Genomic DNA, 18557 nt, shown 5'->3' with positions numbered 1-18557 from the left:
CTCTACTGTATCATTGCAGCTTTGTGCCCCAATAGCCCTGGAGCTTCATGTCCCAGGACACATTTTTTCCTCCAGGGAATGCTTTGAGTCAGCCTGATCTGGATCATGTGCTCTCAACTTGGACTAATGACTGACAAGAGGGATAAAATATTAGGATTGACCCAATTTGGGTCGTATACTCAACACTCCACAAAACAAGAAGAGACAGTGTTTGTAATTAGCACCCTACCTCCCCGCCAAAAAATCACATGTATGCTCTTCAAAAAAAAAAAATAATAAGTAAAAGAGGCACTGTCCTGGTTGACCAAACAAAAGCTCTCACTCTCGTGATTAATGGTGAAGCTATTTTCTTTTCAATCCTGGGCAAAATTACTAGTCTCAGTTTAGTAGGAAAAGGTACCTGATCCTATCATTTCTCTTCTCAAAAGTTTTCGGTGAGATCCCCATGATCCATCTAAAAAAATAAATAAATAAATAAAAAATAAGGCCAGGTGCAGTGGCTCACGCCTGTAAGCCCAGCACTTTGGGTGGCCGAGGCAGACGGATCACAAGGTCAGGAGTTCGAGACCAGCCTGGCCAACATGGTGAAACCCTGTCTCTACTAAAAATACAAAAATTAGCTGGGAGTGGTGGTGGGTGCCTGTAGTCCCACCTACTCGGGAGGCTGAGGCAGGAGAATCATTTGAACCTGGGTAGCAGAAGTTGCAGTGAGCCAAGATTACGCCATTGCACTCCAGCTTGGGAGAAGAACCGAGACTCCGTCTCAAAAAAAAAAAAAATCAAAATAAAATAAAATAAAAATAAATAAATAAATAAATCTGCTTTGCTGGAAATCAATCTACCCTCTACAATTTGAATCAACACTCCCATTTTCTTGCTTGAACCATGCATTCCAAATAAATTGGTGATATTCTGTCCCATAAATATTCTTTGTACCTTCCCATATCCAGACTTTTCCTTGTGCGGTTTCCTCTGCCTAGAATAACTGTTCTTCCTTCTCTACATATTCATCTCTTACCTGTCAGTGACTTCCTTCCCTAACCAATCAGGTGGAACAGGAATTTACCCAAAGCTCCCTTAAGATGACAGTGGGTCACCTCCTACTGAGAGCAGCCCTAATTCCAGGTCCCTAATTTCTACTACTTTCCCCACTCTGCTACTGAAGTTCCAATGTGCCTTACAGCTTAGCTGCTGCGGAATACGAGTAGCTGTCCTTCAATGCATCATTACAGTGCCAGTCCTCCAGAAACTGTCCTAACCACATTGCCCAATAACCCTTCTCTCTTCTGAAGTCCTGAAGCACCACTTTATGCCACATGCTGATTGGTCGATTCATAGAGAGATGATAACAGTTGTAATGTTAATAGAAGACCGCTTTCATTACTATTATTATTATTCGTTTTTGAGATGGAGTTGCCCTCTGTCACCCAGGCTGGACTGCAGTGGTGCGATCTCAGCTCACTGCAACCTCCACCTTCTGGGTTCAAGTGATTCTCCTGCCTCAGCCTCCTGAGTAGCTGGGACTTCAGGTGCCCACCACCACACTCAGCTAGTTTTTATATTTTTAGTAGAGACGGGGTTTCACCATATTGGCCAGGCTGGTCTTGAACTGACCTCATGATCCGCCCACCTCAGCCTTCCAAAGTGCTGGGATTACAGGCCACTTTAATTTTTAATAATCATAAATAATCACCATTATTGTAATTTTGCCCTGATCTCAATTTCCCTGCTGCAATGAAGAAATAGGTGGGTGAATGCATGGACACAGGAGTGAAAATAGTGAATACACTGCTCTCAGCTTGGAAATCTTAGGATGGATATGTGGATATGTGTATACATTTTATTTTCTTAAACTTGACCTTTTTTTTTTTTTCTGAGACAGGATCTCACTCTGTTGCCCAGATTGGAGTGCAGTGGAGGGATCTTGGTTCACTGCAACCTCTGCCTCCCAGTTTCAAGCAATTCTCCTGTCTCAGCCTCATAAGTAGCTGGGATTGCAGGTGTGCACCACCACGCCCAGCTAATTTTTATATTTTTAGCAGAGACAGGGTTTCACCATATTGGCCAGTCTGGTCTCGAACTCCTGACCTCAAATGATCTGCCAACCTCGGCCTCCCAAAGTGCTGGGATTACAGGCATGAGCCATCGCACCCGAACACTTAACATGTTTTTAAAATGCAAATCCTCAAACATTTGAGTGGACGACTACTGATAAACCTCTTTACTAATCCTTCAACTTGTCAGCATCACTCGATTTATCAATGGTATATTGTTTGTCCTATGAAACTAGGTAATGTATCTTTTCGGATCCATATTTTGTTTTGCGAAGTGGCAAAATTTTTCAGATTTCATGAGAGTGACTGGCAGGAAGTCAGGGGAGGAGAGAAGAGCAGAGCCACGGGAAGTGCTGCCGTCGGTGGGCAAGAGGGACTCACTAGCTGGTGAACTGCTCCCATCACACTTAGAGAATGCAACACACAAATCCAGGCCTCCACATCACATTCCAGGAAGCCTCAGGTTCGGTGGAAAGCGTGCAAAGTCACAAATGTCAAAGTTCTCAACTGCCAAGGGTCTACTATCACTATAATTGCCTGCTATGGTGTCATGGACCCTGGTAAGTGTCTAAAACACATTATTAAATGAAGCATCAAGGCCGGGCGTGGTGGCTCACGCCTGTAATCCCAGCACTTGGGAAGGCCAAAGCTTGCGAATCACCTGAGGACAGGAGTTTGAGACCAACCTGGCCAACATGGTGAAACTGCATCTCTACTAAAAATACAAAATTAGCCAGACATGGTGGCACATGCCTGTAGTCCCAGCTACTTAGGGGGTTGAGACAGGGGAATCACTTGAACCCAAGAGATGGAGGTTGTAGTGAGCCAAGATGGTGCCATTGCACTCAGCCTGGGTGACAGAGCGAGACGTGGTCTCAAAAATAAATAAATAAATAAAATTTAAAAATTTGAAACTAAGCCTCAAGAATAAGCATACAAGTTCTAAAAAAATTAATTCATTAGTAATTGTCCTCTTCACAACGTTTTACAAAAGGGATAATTAACCATTTATGTCTTGAGAATAAAATCTATGTTGGCCGGTCGGGTGGCTCAGCGCACATCTGTAATCCCAGCACTTTGGGGGGCTGAGGTGGAAGGATCACTTGAAGCCAGGAGGAGTTTGAGACCAGCCTGGGCAACATAGTGAGATGCCAAAAAACTTCAAAAAACTTCAAAAAAAAAAAATAGCCAGGTGTGATGGCATTCACCTGTAGTCCCAGCTAATGGGAAGGCTGAGGCAGGAGGATCACTTGAGTCCAGGAGTTGGAGGCTGCAGTAAGCTATGATCATGCCACTGCACTCTAGCATGGGTGGCAGAGCAAGACTCACCCTCTAAAAAATAAATAAATAAATAATAAGATATATGATAAATAAATACATAAAGTATATATTAGATATAAATGTAAATAAAATATACATATTCCAACATGCTGGAAATCATTTACAATCTCAGATAGATATAAATGGTTTCTAACACATTGGAATTTATTTGAAAACCTTCCATTGTACTTGCGCTGAAGATGCGATCATCTTTTGCTTGCATTCGTAACTTCACCCAAGAATAGCTAAAGAAGGTAATGAAACATTGTCAAGTATACATTGAAGAGTTCTAGCTATCACAAGAAAGCCTCAACTATTTATTCAAGTGTCTGCATTTTCATTTTTGAGTAGGTGAGAATTATTTTTCAGCCTCCTCAGATCATGAGAAGCGGCCTTTAGTGAAGCATTTTGGAACAGGCTAATGCTGGAGAGATGTGTGGCATTAAGCACAGACGACCAACCAGGGAATTTTTGCTAAGGTGGGATCAATTCCTGCCAGCAGCCAGTGCCACCTTTTTGCAAACTCCCTTCCTGATCATAACAGGGGACAGTAGACACAGATATGAAATTTTTGACAATAAAAATTAACTTTGGCTGGGCACAGTGGCTCATGCCTATAATCCCAACACTTTGAGAGGCTAAGGCACAAGAACTGCTTGAGCCCAGGAGTTCTATACCAGTCTGGGCAACATAGCGAGACATTGTGTCTACTTAAAAAATTTAAAAATTAGCCAGGCATGTTGGAGCGTATCTGTAAGCCCAGCTACTCAGGAGGCTGAGGCAGGAGGATCACTTGAGCCCAGGAATTGCATGCTGCAGTGAGCTCTGATCTCACCACTTCACTCCAGCCTGGGTGACAAAGTGAGACCTTGTCTCAAAAAAAAAAAAAATTAACTTCAACATAAGAGTCACTTTGGGCCGGACGCAATGGCTCACGGCTGTAATCCAGCACTTTGGGAGGCCGAGTCAGGTGGATCATGAGGTCAGGAGTTCAAGACCAGCCTGCCAAAGATGGTGAAACCCCATCTCTACTAAAAATACAAAGATTAGCCAGGCATGTTGGGAAGCATCTGTAATACCAGCTACTCAGGAGGCTGAGGCAGAGAACTGCTTAGACCTGGGAGGCGGAGGTTATGGTGAGCCAAGATAGCACCATTGCACTCCAGCCTGGGTGACAGAGCCAGACTCTGTCAAAAAAAAAAAAAAAAAAAAGATTTTGTTCCTCTAAACGTTGAAAAGGGCAGGGGAAAGCAGCCCAAAATAATTTCGAACTTCTTTTTTTTTTTTTTTTGAGACGGAGTCTCGGTCTGTCACCCAGGCTGGAGTGCAGTGGCGTGATCTCGGCTCACTGTAAGCTCCTACTCCCAGGTTCACCCCATTCTCCTGCCTCAGCCTCCCGGGTAGCTGGGACTACAGATGCCCGCCACCACGCCTGGCTAATTTTTTGTATTTTTAGTAGAGACGGGGTTTCACCGTGTTAGCCAGGATGGTCTCAATCTCCTGACCTTGAGATCCCCTGGCCTCGGCCTCCCAAAGTGCTGGGATTACAGGCGTGAGCCATCGGGCCCGCCCAATTTAGAACTTCTAACTGGAAATGCATAGACAGTCGTTGGCTCACACGTCACCACGTACTCTGTGTGACATTCTACACTTGGGATCTTTCCCCCACTAAAGTATCATCCTGCTCACAGATGGCCGCCATGCTGGCTCTAACCAGCAGCAGTCACACTGCGTCTCCATCTAAGCACACTGAGTGAGCCAGGGTGCCAATATCCCATGTTATAAAGGAAGGGAAATGATGACACAGCCAGATAAGCGTGAATGCCCATCCATTATTCATAGCCCCCTGGGAGAAAAACAAACTCCCCTGTTACCATCGCCTTCCCTGCATCCCAGTCATTCGAATTCAGAAACACAAGCATAATAAACACAGTGCTTAGGGAAAAAGGCTGCGTGTGTTGGGTGTACTACTTGCTGTTGGAGTTTTAGTTGCTATTACTGGAAAGGAAGAGAAGGTGTGTGGGTTTGGAGATAGGCTCCAGCTTCGAGGTGCTATCTCGTGCATATTTCTTCATGTCTTCATGCATATTTTTCATCTCCTTATCTGTGCAATGGGGATAATGTTCCCTATATTACATATTATGTAAAGATTAAACATTTCTAACTGTATACAAGCATATCTCGATATCTGACACAAAAGTAGTCAATAAATACATGCTTATAATCCACCAAAGTTATAATTTATAAAAAATTTGGTGTGAAAACTCATTCTAGGCTGGGCATGGTAGCTCACACCTGTAATCTCAGCACTTTGGGAGGCCAAGGAGGGTGGATCACTTGAGGTCAGGAGTTCGAGACCAGCCTGGCCAACATGGCGAAACTCTGTCTCTACTAAAAACTATAAAAATTAGCTGGGCATGGTGTAATTATGTCTGTAATCCCAGTTCCTGGGGAGGCTGAGGCAGGAGAATCGCTTGAACTGGGGAGGCAGAGCTTGCAGTGAGCCAAGATCACATCACTGCACTCAAGTGAAACCCTGTCTCAACAAAAAGAAAACCAAAAAAACCTCATTCTAGGTTATAACTAAGATGCCAAAAGTTCTAGCTGAAAAATGAAAATTCCAAATTTCACTTTTGAAATGTGAAAAAGCCAAATGGGTGATCTGGCTTCTTCTAGGTGGAAAACAGCAGCCAAATGCCCCCTTCTTAGTTGGTGGAATTCAAAGTGGTCTCAGTCACCCTGGCTTCCCCAACTGACTTACTTTTCCCAGACGCCGAAAGCCTACTTCATACTGGACTCATTCTACCAATGCTCCAAGCAGTGAGTGCTCAAAATGTGCTCCTCTGATGGAAATTCAGATAAAGATTTTGGTTCCTGTGAGCTCACAGATCTGCAAGGGTGTGGACTTAGAAGCTTTATAAAATGAATTCCTTAAGCCCTCTTTTTTTTTTAGTATTGTATTGCATTCAAAACGAGTCCCACGGGAAAGCCTACTTCCTCTTTTCCCCAAATTTTTAGCTATTGGGGTTCTTTTAGCTTTTCCTTTGATTGCTACACACACATACACACATACACACTCGCCCCTATGCAAATGCACAAAAACTAAAAAAAAAAAAAAAAAATTAGAGTATTTAAAAACCTCTCTGACAATGCAGCATGAAATCGAAAGCAAAAACCAAAGGAGACAGCCATGCAAATCTGACTGATACAGTTTGGCTCTGTGTCACCACCCAAATCTCATCTTGAATTGTACTCCCATAATTCCCACGTTTTGAAAGGGACCCAGTGGGAAATAATTTGAATCATGGGGGTGGTTTCCCCCATACTGTTCCCATGGTGGTGAATATGTCTCACAAGATCTGATGGTTTTATCAGGAGTTTCCACTTTAGCATCTTCCTCATTTTCTCTTGCCGCCACCATGTAAGAAGTGCCTTTTACCTCCCACAGTGATTCTGAGGCCTCCTCAGCCATGTGGAACTGTAAGTCCAATTAAACCTCTTTTTCTTCCCAGTCCCAGGTATGCCTGTATCAGCAGCATAAGAATGGACTAATACAGTAAATTAGTACCAGTAGAGTAAAGCAACTTTGGAACTGGGTAACAGGCAGAGGTTGGAATCATTTAGAGGGCTCAGAAGAAGACAGGAAAATGTGGGAAAGTTTAGAACTTCCTAGAGACTTGTTGAATGACTTTGACTGAAATCCTGATAGCAATATGGACAATAAGGTCCAGGCTGAGGTGGTCTCAGATGGAGATGAGGAACTTGTTGGGAACTGGAGCAAAGGTGACTCTTATTATGTTTTAGCAAAGAGATTGGTAGCATTTTGCCCCTGCCCTAGAGATTTGTGGAATTTTGAACTTGAAAGAGATGATTTAGGGTATCTGGTGGAAGAAATTTCTAAGCAGTAAAGCATTCAAGAGGTGACTTGGGTACTGTTAAAGGCATTCAGTGTTATAAGGGAAGCAGAGCATAAAAGTTCAGAGAATTTGCAGCCTGACAATGGGATAGAAAGGAAAAATCCATTTTCTGAGGAGAAATTCAAGCTGCCTGCAGAAATTTGCATAAGTAACGAGGAGCCTAATGTTAATCCCCAAGACAATGGGGAAAATGTCTCCAGGGCATGTCAGAGGTCTTCAGGCAGCCCTTCCCATCACAGGCCTGGATGCCTAGGAGAAAATGGTTTTTTAGGCCTGGCCCAGGGTCCCCGTGCTGTGTGCAGCCTAGGGATTTGGTGTACTGCATCTCTACCGCTCCAGCCGTGGCTGAAAGGGGACAACGTAGAGCTTGAGCCATGGCTTCAGAGGGTGCAAGCCCCCGGCCTTGGCAGCTTCCACGTGGTGGGACGCTCATGGAGAACCTCTGCTAGGGCAGTGCAGAAGGGAAATGTGGGGTCGGAGCCTCCACACAGAGTTCCTACTGGGGCACTGCCTAGTGGAGCTGTGAGAAGAGGGCCACCATCCTCCAGACCCCAGAATGGTAGATCCAACAATAGCTTGCACCACGTGCCTGGAAAAGCCACAGACACTCAACGCCAGCCTGTGAAAGCAGCTGGGAGGGTGGCTGTACCCTGCAAAGCCACAGGGGTGGAGCTGCCCAAGACCATGGGAACCCACCTCTTGCATTTGCATGACCTGGATGTGAGACCTGGAGTCAAAGGAGATCATTTTGGAGCATTAAGATTTGACTGCCCCTCTGGATTTCAGACTTGCAAAGGCCCTGTAACCCCTTTGTTTTGGCCAATTTCTCCCATTTGGAATGGCTATATTTATCCAATACCTGTATCCCTATTGTATCTAGGAAGTAACTAGCTTGCTTTTGATTTTACAGGCTCATAGGTGGAAGGGACTTACTTGCCTTGTCTCAGATAAGACTTTGGACTGTGGACCTTTGGGTTAATGCTGAAATGAGTTAAGACTTTGGGGGACTGTTGGGAAGGCACAATTGATTTTGAAATGTGAGGACATGAGATTTTGAGGGGCCATGAGTGAAATGATATGGTTTGGCTCTGTGTCCCCACCCAAATCTCATCTTGAATTGTATTCCCATAATTCCCACATGTTGTGGGAGGCACCCAGTGGGAGATAATTTGAATCATGGGGGCAGTTGCCCCCATACTGTTCTCATGATAGTGAATAAGCCTCACAAGATCTGATGGTTTTATCAGGGGTTTCCGCTTTAGCATCATCCTCATTTTCTCTTGCTGCTGCCATGTAAGAAGTGCCTTTCACCTCCTGCCATGATTCTGAGGCCTCCCCAGTCACATGGAAATGTAAGTCCAATTAAACCTCTTTTTCTTCCCAGTCTTGGGTATGTTTTTATCAGCAGTATGAAAATGGACTAATACACTGACAGAGTCAGGCACACCCCGTCCCACCCTACAAAGGAAAATGAGACATCCAGATCATCACAGTGAGCATCCCATAACCCCATGCCCCAGAAAAGAGAATTAGACTGGTCCCACATTACTTTATCTGTAGTCACATGTTTAGTCCCATTTCCTGATTGCCTTTTCCCACAATATCCTCATTTACCTAGCTAGTTCCTTCTGTCCTCTGACACCTAAGTCATCAGCATCATCCTCTGTCTTCTCTTCTTGCACAAACTGACCATGTCTTGGGAGCTCATGCACATTCCTCCTCCCCACACACACAGTGATTCTCTAACCTTATCTGTGCTCAATCCCAGCACCTCACAGGGCCAAGGCTATGACTTTTCTGAATATGCTATTTGATTATAAGACATTTCAGAATATCTATTACTAAACCAGGCATCATATCTTGAATGCAGTCTATCTTAGTCCATCTGCATTGCTATGAAGGAATATCTAAGGCTGGGTAGTTTATAAAGGAAAGGGGTTTATTTGGATCATGGTTCTGCAGGCTGTACAAGAAATATGGCACCAGCGTCTGCTGCTGGAGAGGGCCTCAGGACGCTTCAAGTTATAATGGAAGGTGAAGAGGGAGCTGGCATGTTACATGCCAAGAGAGGGAGGAAGAGAAGAAATGGAGCTGCCGGAATATGTTTAACAGCCAGATCTCTTGAAAACTAAGAGTGAGAACTCACTCAATCTCTTGAGGATGGCACCAAGCCATTCATGAGAGGCCCATGCCCACGACCCAAATACCTCCCATTAGGCCCCACCTCCAACACTGGGGACCACATTTCAACAGGATATTTGGAGAGAACAAACATCCAAAATATATCACAACCTCAATGCAGAGTTACATTTTAATGATGTAGGAAGTTGAAAGGGCTCCTTCAGTTCACAATCAAATGGCCAGTCTTGTGATTCCCTTGCCCTGAGTGAATAAAATGCCAAGAATTTTCCTTTTAAGGCCATTCTACTTTTTTAAAAGTTTTTTTTAAAACTCTCTCCTATATTCCTGGAGGGCTGACTCACAACTTCCCTATGTCTCCTCACTCCCACCTCCCATCACACTGGACAATTTCTTTTCTTCTTCTTCCTCTTTTTTTTTTTTTTTTTGAGACAGGGTTTCACTCTCGTCACCCAGGCTGGAGTGCAGTAGCACAATCTAGGCTCACTGTAACCCCAGCCTCCCGGGTTCGAGTGATTCTCCTGCCTCAGCCTCCCAAGTAGCTGGGATTACAGGTGCCTGCCACCACGCCCTACTAATTTTTGTATTTTTAGTAGAGACAGGGTTTCACCATGTTGGTCATGCTGGTCTAGAACTCCTGACCTCAGGTGATCTGCCTGCCTCGGCCTCCCAAAGCTCTGGGATTATAGACATGAGCCACTGCACCCGGCCCATACTTGACAATTTCTTTTTTTTTTGAGACGGAGCCTCGCTCTGTCACCTAGGCTGGAGTGCAGTGGCATGATCTTGGCTCACTGCAAACTCTGCCTCCCAGGTTCACACCATTCTCCTGCCTCAGCCTCCCAAGTAGCTGGGACTACAGGTGCCTGCCACCACAGCTGGCTAATTTTTTGTATTTTTAGTAGAGATGAGGTTTCACCGTGTTAGCCAGGATGGTCTCGATCTCCTGACCTTGTGATCCACCCATCTCAGCCTCCCAAAGTGCTGGGATTACAGGTGTGAGCCACCGCGCCTGGCCAATACTGGACAATTTCAAAACCCCTGTTGAGATTCTATCCAACACCCTGGTTTCAATCACCTGAAATCTCTAATTTAACACCTTTCTATTATAAGATTTTTCAACCATGTGATAATCAAACTTCATCTGGAGCTCATATCCAGGCTGAGCTCACACTGCCCTCACCTCTCAATCTCCCTGTCTCTCTTTTCAACTTTCTTTTTTTTCGGAGACAGTCTCACTTTCTCACCCAGGCTGGAGTGCAGTGGCGTGATCTTGGCTCACTGCAACTTCTGCCTCCTGGGTTCAAGCAATTCTCCTGTCTCAGCCTCCTGAGTAGCTAGGATTACAGACGTGTCCCACCATGCCCAGCTAATTTTTGTATTTTTAGTAGAGATGGGGTTCCACCATGTTGGCCACACTGGTCTCAAACTCCTGACTTCAGGTGACCTGCCTGCCTCAGCATCCAAAACTGCTGGGATAATAGGCATGAGCCACCGCACCCAGCCCAAGGAATTTGCTTTTGCTGAGCATCCCCTGCCCGCTGCATAGATCCTCCATCCCTGTCATCCATTCCCACCATCCCAGGAGCATCTGAAATATAGGCCCAATAGACCTCCCTAATGGGTTCAAGGGAATTCTTACTGAAAAGTTGTCAAAAAATTCATTTTCTTAACAGAAACAGTGTAAGTAAGCCAATGGCTTGTGGGAGCTAGATTTTCTGAGCAATCAGAATCCTAAATTAGGCTGGGTGTGGGGGTTCACGCCTGTAATCCCAGCACTTTGGGAGGCCGAGGTGGGTGGATCACTTGAGGTCAGGGGTTCAAGACCAGCCTGGTCAACATGGTGAAACCCAATGTCTACTAAAAATACAAATATTAGCCGGGCATAGTAGTGCACGCCTGTAATTCCAGCTACTTAGGAGGCTGAGGCATGAGAATTGCTTGAACCTGGGAGGCGGGGGTTGTGGTCAGCCGAGATCACACCACTGCACTCCAGCCTGGGTGACCAAGTGAGACTCTGTCTCAACAACAAAAACAACAACACCCTTACCTATAGGCCATCAGACAGTCTGCGTCTTAAACATGAGTGCTCAGTTCTCCTTGCTTGGCGTCCTGCAATAAACCCCTCACTTTCTCTTGCTGCAATCCTAAAGTCAGTGTTTGACTTTGCTGTGTTGGGCAGGCACACTCAATTTCAGTTCAGTAACACACTCATCTACACGATACTAAGCCTTGGTCTCCAAATGCCTCATTTTCTCCCTGCAACTAGCAACCATCCATTTTCCCCTTGAAAGACAATGCCAAAAGAGAGACAATTAGGTTAAGAGCAGGAAGACACATTTATAAGTCTTTCCTTTTGTACTTCTTGTTCTTTCTAACTTAAGATGTTGTTACCCATGATTTGTGCATTGACACCCTCTGGATATAGGAAAGCTCTGAATATAGGAATGAAATAGACACTTTGATGGATGTCTTCTTATTTTTCTGTCATTCACTTAATAACGTATCTTATTCCAAGCCATAATAGCAAGCAGTTTTTAGATTGTATCTTGCAGGGGAGAAAATATGTTATAAATGGTCTTGCTTTGCATGATCTTTTCTTTGGTGACATTTAGGAGAAAAGATACTGACTGGTAAACCTAGAAGCTGAGGTGGAGAAGGGTGTCCTTGGATAGAATGTGGGGACAGGGAGACTAATTTGATAGTGGTTTATTTGTTTGAAATGGAAATGTGATCATTTCCTACGAAATACGTTGACCCTGCAAATTCCATCCAGCTGCAACATTTTGTCCTGACTTCAAAGATCTTTGATGTTTTCTTTATTGATATTTGTCCACTGTGAAGTGTCCTAAATTCCTGAGAACTTCCAAGAATCACAGAGAAATGTCAGAGGTGTTACCTTCTGGTTTTGTCTTTTTCCTTTAATTCACCGAATCATTGTGCATCCACTTATTGTACCAGATGCAGTGTACAAGGTTTATTAAGATAAACTGGGGCCAAGTCTCTGTATTCAAATAACATACCCATCACAAAAAGATGGGTAGTTAGAGTTAACAATCAATGAAGAGATAGGATCACACAGCCATACAAACACAAAAGCAGAGGCATTAACTCTGAGCTGTGTTCTGCAGGGTGAGTTGGAATCTCTGGGCAAACAACGTAGTTAAAGAAATATTCAAGCAAAAGGAAGACTGTGCAATGGCACATGTTATATCAGAGGCTGCCATACCTGGAGGAAACAGATATACCTCAAAGAACAAGAGGCAATGGAATTAGAAGAAAAGAAACAGGGTATTTGTTTGTTTGTTTGAGACAGAATATCTCTGTGTTGCCCAGGCTGGCGTGCAGTGGCATGATCTCTGCTCAATGTATCCGCCTCCTGGGTTCAAGCAATTCTCCAACCTCAGCCTCCCAAGTAGCTGAGACTACAGGCATGCACCACCACACCTGGCTAATTTTTGTATTTTTAGTAGAGACAGGGTTTCACCATTTTGGCCAGGCTGGTCTTGGACTCATGATCTCAAGTGATCTGCCCACATTGACCTCCCAAAGTGCAGGGTTACAAAAAAAAAAGACAAAGACTTTAATTCTGAAAACAGTATATTTAGTAAGCACTTAGTGAGCACATACTATGTCCTGCACTGTATACAAACATCTTTTGTTGATACAACTTCCCTGAATGATCAAAGGCAGATTTTAGAGATAGGTGTGAACCCCAGACAGCAAACCATTGTTGAGAAGTGAGTGCTGAGCTCATCTCAGCACTTACGCATTGCAAGACACTGTGGTGGGTCATAGGTCAAGGCTGTATAACACAGTTTCAGGTACATAGGTCCAAATTCCAGTGTCTCTAGTTACGAGTCCTGTGACTTTGCACAAGTTACTCAACCTCTCTGTACCTCAAATTCCCCGTCTATGATTCGGAGATAGTAATGGCACCAGCCTCACTGGGTTATTAAAAAAAGATTGAATAAGCTAATCCATTATCTGTACATATTAGTTTGTTCACTAAATTAAAAAAATGTTATTAGAAATCTTATCTAGTAGTGGTCCCTGCCATCAAGTGCTTAGAATAGAGTTGTAACCTGATTCTAAACGCCAGTAGCTATTCACAGATCCTAGCAAGAAAAACTGTGCTGTACCTCCAAATAAATAAACTGGCTCTAACTCTGAAATCACAGCTGCTATTGAAAACTGCTAATTCAGGGAAGCTGGTAAAAATTGGTCCTCTCTAGACCAATCTTCATTCACAATAAAAAGTAGCAATTCTGAGACTTTGCTTTGAGTAGGGAGGAGAGGAGAAGCAGAAGTTAAATTTTGCCTTTGGTCGTGGAATGTTTCCTGTGTAGGGATGAAAACAATTTTAAATGGCTCCCTAACCCTCTCCTCATTCTGCTCTTCCTCCTAAGTTATCAAGAATTTATGACAAACTCGGCCAGGTGTGGTGGCTTACGCCTGTAATCCCAGCACTTTGGGAGGCTGAGCCGGGCGGATCGCTTGAGATCAGGAGTTTGAGACCAGCCTGGTCAACATGGTGAAACCCCATCTCTACTAAAAATACAAAAATTAGTCGGGCGTGGTGGCACACGCCTGTAATCCCAGCTACTGAGGAGGCTGAGGCAGGAGAATTGCTTGAACCAAGGAGTCAGAGGTTGTAGTGAACTGAGATAACCACTGCACTCCAGCCTAGGCAACACAGCAAGACCCTATCTAAAAAAAAAAAAAAAAAAAAAAATTAAGCCATCAGGATTTGGAGTCGCTATTTGTTTGTTGGAAGGTTAAATAATTTTTAGAAATTAAAAACTTCCTTCTCTGATTTCTTGGGCCAGGTACAAGCAAAGATAATTAAAAAATAAACAATTCCCAATATATGGTCTTACAAAACCCCTGAATCTTTGCTGGTATTACATTTTCTGTTTGTCAGTACAAAGGCTATGTTGGAGGTGTTGAGCGGTTCTGCTCATTCAGCAGAGGGGACAGGATATTAATTTTCTCAGACAGACATGGTTGATGAACACCTTGAGACAAGCTTCCAGGACATGTTAAAATCTCCTGCTGTCACTTTAAACACATCATCTGGCCTCAACCATCTCTGTTTCCAGGGGCCTTGGGGAGACTGTGACAGGCTGTGTCTGGACCCAGGTTAGGTTGCCTAACATATGGGGAAAGAGCATGGGTGGGGTAGGGGGGCTTTGGGGGATCACCTTCATCCCATTGGTCTTGGATGGATGGGCATAGCTTTCCTTTTTCTCATGTTCCATCAGAATTAGGAACAGGTGGGAACAATGAGGCCGGGCACAGTGTCTCACGCCTGTAATCCCAGCACTTTGGGAGGTCAAGACAGGTGGATCACTTGAGATCAGGAGTTCAAGACCATCCTGGCCAACATGGTGAAACTGTCTCCAGTAAAAATACAAAATTAGCTGGGTGTGGTTGCACATGCCTGTCGTCCCAGCTACTCAGGAGGCTGAGGTGAGAGAATCACTTGAACCCAGGAGGCAGAGATTGCAGTGAGCTGAAATCACACCACTGCACTCGAGCCTGAGCGACAGAGTGAGACTCTGTATTAAGAAAATTAAAAAGAGAGAGAGAGAATTGGGAACAGGTAGGAACAATGATGTCAAGGATAAAAGACTCATTCCAATCACTGCATCCCTCTCAGGTTAGGTACAGTTTAGGACTATTATTTAAAAAAAAAAAAAAGCAAGCTTTTAGCCTAGCTACCAAAGACTCAAATAGGTAGGATCTGGATATATATATCCTCACCATTATCTGTTTTAGCTTGCTTGTATTAAGTGGAAATTATACGCACTCTTTAACCCAAATTAAAAGGTTACTTGCAGTTATAGCAAGTAGAATAGCTTTGAACTTCAGCCTTCATGCAAATGAGAGATTCTTACCTCTCTCTTGCCGGGAGTTATATTTAAATACTTCTGCCTCCTATGAGCCCACAGTTATACCCTCTCTGCAGCCCCTACAGTAACAATCTCTGTAAAGCTTCCCTTTCAAAGGGTGATCCCTCACAAAACACAGAGGCACACAGAACTGAACTAAAGGATACGTTTAATATGATTTTGACTTAGTGGCTCTGATTTTATCTTTTGTACTGTGTAAAGAAAAAAAGGAGTAATGTTTTATCAGCAGCTACATGGGTAAGCATATCGTACACTTCAATTAGACTCCCTTTATCTAGCACTTCCCCCCGCCTTAAGTGAAACGCTGCCTCGTGTTTCTTCGATCCCCAGGCAGGCTGCTCAGCCCATGTTGAGGGTTCCAGTATGCTTTATTAAACAGAAAATTAATATAATGCTATTGTGTCAGCTGGCAGCTTCTTGAGAGTTAAAGACCCTGCAGATTTTTATTACCAGAACCAAATTCTGGCTTCTGGGAGTTGGCAACATGGAGATTTTGTACAATGTGTGTTCCCCAGGGGTAAACTGTCTAAGTCCAAGGTGAAGCTTTGGCTGCAACCACCTGATGCCAAAACAACAAGTGATTCTATGAATGGAGCCAAATACCTGGCTATTTCCTGGGCAAGAATAAAACTAGAATTATATTGTGTATAAACCCATGGGATTGGGAGATTTAAATAGTTTCCATTTATTTACTCAATAAACATTTAATGCGTGTCCACTATGCCAGACACTGTAGGTCCCAGGCAGAAGGAAATGAGATGCAGTGTGGTCTTCAAGAAGCTCACTGTTCTGGTTGGTGAGGAAGACAAGTAACAAAAGAATTATAGTACTCTATGTGGCAGGCTGGGTGGGGTGGCTCACACCTGTAATCCCAGCACTTTGGGAGGCCCAGGCAGGATGGATCACTTGAGCTCAGGAATTCAAGACCAGCCTGGCCAACATGGCAAGACCCCATCTCTACTAAAAAAGAAAAATTAGCTGGGCATGGTGGCATGTGCCTGTAGTCCCAGCTACTTGGGAGGCTGAGACAGGAGAATTGCTTGAACCCGGGAGGGGGAGGTTGCAGTGAGCTGAGATCATGCCACTGCACTCCAGCCTGATCAGCAGAGCAAGACCCTGTCTCAAAACAGAAACAAAAACAAAAACAGAAAACAAAAACACAAAACTGTATGTGGCAGATGCTGTTGCTAGTATCATTTTTCCGATATTAAATCCCATCCTCCATTATTTTTGGTTTTTTTCTAACAGATGCCAATTGTGTTTGGGCTGGTGATGTGTCCAGCTCTGTCTTTACTTCATCAGCTTCCCTTGCAGCTAGGTGTAGGCTAATGATAGAATTTTGGATAATAAAACATAGGCAGAAGTATACTGGGGGATTCTGAGATAGCTTTTGAGCTCTTAAAAATGGACAGGCATGGCCAAGGCTGCTCTACCTTCTACTTTTTGCATTGAACACAGATGTGATGCCTGGTGCAGAAGCAGCCATTCTGCAACCATGAGGTGACAAACACAGGAATGAGAGCTAACATGCAAGTAATGACAAGGCACAAGGACAAAAAGGGCCCAGCTCCCTGATGACAGCATGAGAAGCTGAATCAATGCCAGTTACTATCAAAGCCTGGGTGTTTTTGTTAAATGAAGGGAAAAAACTTTTTATTTAAGTTATTCCTCCTCTGGTTTTCTATTACTTGTATAGCCATACATATTCATAACAGGTACTGACATAAGAGCTAACAAAGGATGTATCTAGGTTGCATAGGAAGGTGTGGGTAACCATTCTTGGGTTGGGAAAAGTTAAGGAAGGTCATTGAGAGGATATGCTTCTTCCATGAAATGACATTTATTTTAAATTTTTATTTATTTATTTATTTTTGGGACGGAGTTTCACTCTTATTGCCCAGGCTGGAGTACAATTGTGTGGTCTTGGCTTACCACAACCTCTGCCTCCCAGGTTCAAGTGATTCTCCTGCCTCAGCCTCCTCAGTAGCTGGGATTATAGGCGCCTGCCATCACACCTGGCTAATTTTTATATTTTTAGTAGAGATGGGGTTTCACCATGTTGGCCAGGCTGGTCTCGAACTCCTGACCTCAAGTGATTTACCCAACTTGGCTTCCCAAAGTGCTGGGATTCAGGTGTGAGCCACCATGCCCGGGCTGGAATGACATTTGGATCAAGTACCAATGGAAACACAGGAGTCCTCTAGAGGGTCAAAGATGAGAAAAGCATGTTATACTCAGGGACCAGCCCATGCAAAGGCTTGATGGCATAAAAATGCAAAGCACACCAGGAGATCACAGTGGTTCAATAAGAAGGAAGTGTGAGTTGGGGAAAGAGAAGGTGTGGATATGATGAGATGTGAGAATGGGAGAATAGCAGATGCTGGATTATAAGCAGTTTCAAAAGTTATATTAGGAAACCAATGAAGACTTAAAGTAGGTGAGTGATGTGACAAGTTAGAAAGCTAACTAGTTGTCATTGAAACACGTGCAAGCAAAGGAAGAGGCATTAGGAAAGTAGGTCTAGGATGATTCGTTGAAATATAATTTTATAATTATCCACAACAATGTAAGCCCTGGGGCTAATGAGCAGTTTTTATAGTATCTGGGAGAGAAATAACATTTACATTTCAAGCCCTGTGCATATGCTATTTTATTTAATCTGTCTACACTGCACCAAGTTAGGTATTATATAGCCATTTTAGAATGAAGAGACAGTGTTGGGAGCTTAATCAATTGCCCAAATTTTCTAATTACAGACACAAGGTCTGATTTCCAAGACCATGTCCATCTGGAGCACCACACTGCTATATATCCCCCAACCCTATAAAAAAAAAAAAGATATTGTCTTCCTCCAACTGGATGAGAGTTACTGGGGGTCTTTGCAATGTTAGATGCTAACACCAATGACCCAGAGATCACAAACATACTGACGAGGAATATTCTCTCCTAACCCTAGGAACACCTAGGGGAAGAACACAGGTAAACGGGTCGTGTCAATATGGTACAGGCAGTCATAGGCTTTGCCAAAGATAGAACTGCTGGAAATTTTCCCTGAATAGAAACCAGAACTTTTGTCTTTCACCTTCTCAAGATAAATCACTGAAATAGTTTGAATGTTTGTCCTCTCCAAATCCCAGTGTTAGAGGTGGGACCTGGTGGGAGGTGTTTGGGTCATGGGGGTGGATACCTCATGAAACCTTTGATGCCCTCCC

This window comes from Pan paniscus, chromosome 6, assembly GCF_029289425.2.
Source record: "Pan paniscus chromosome 6, NHGRI_mPanPan1-v2.0_pri, whole genome shotgun sequence".
Lineage (NCBI taxonomy): Eukaryota > Metazoa > Chordata > Mammalia > Primates > Hominidae > Pan > Pan paniscus.
The sequence above is the reverse complement of the archived record's forward strand: the minus strand, read 5'-3'. Positions refer to the sequence as shown.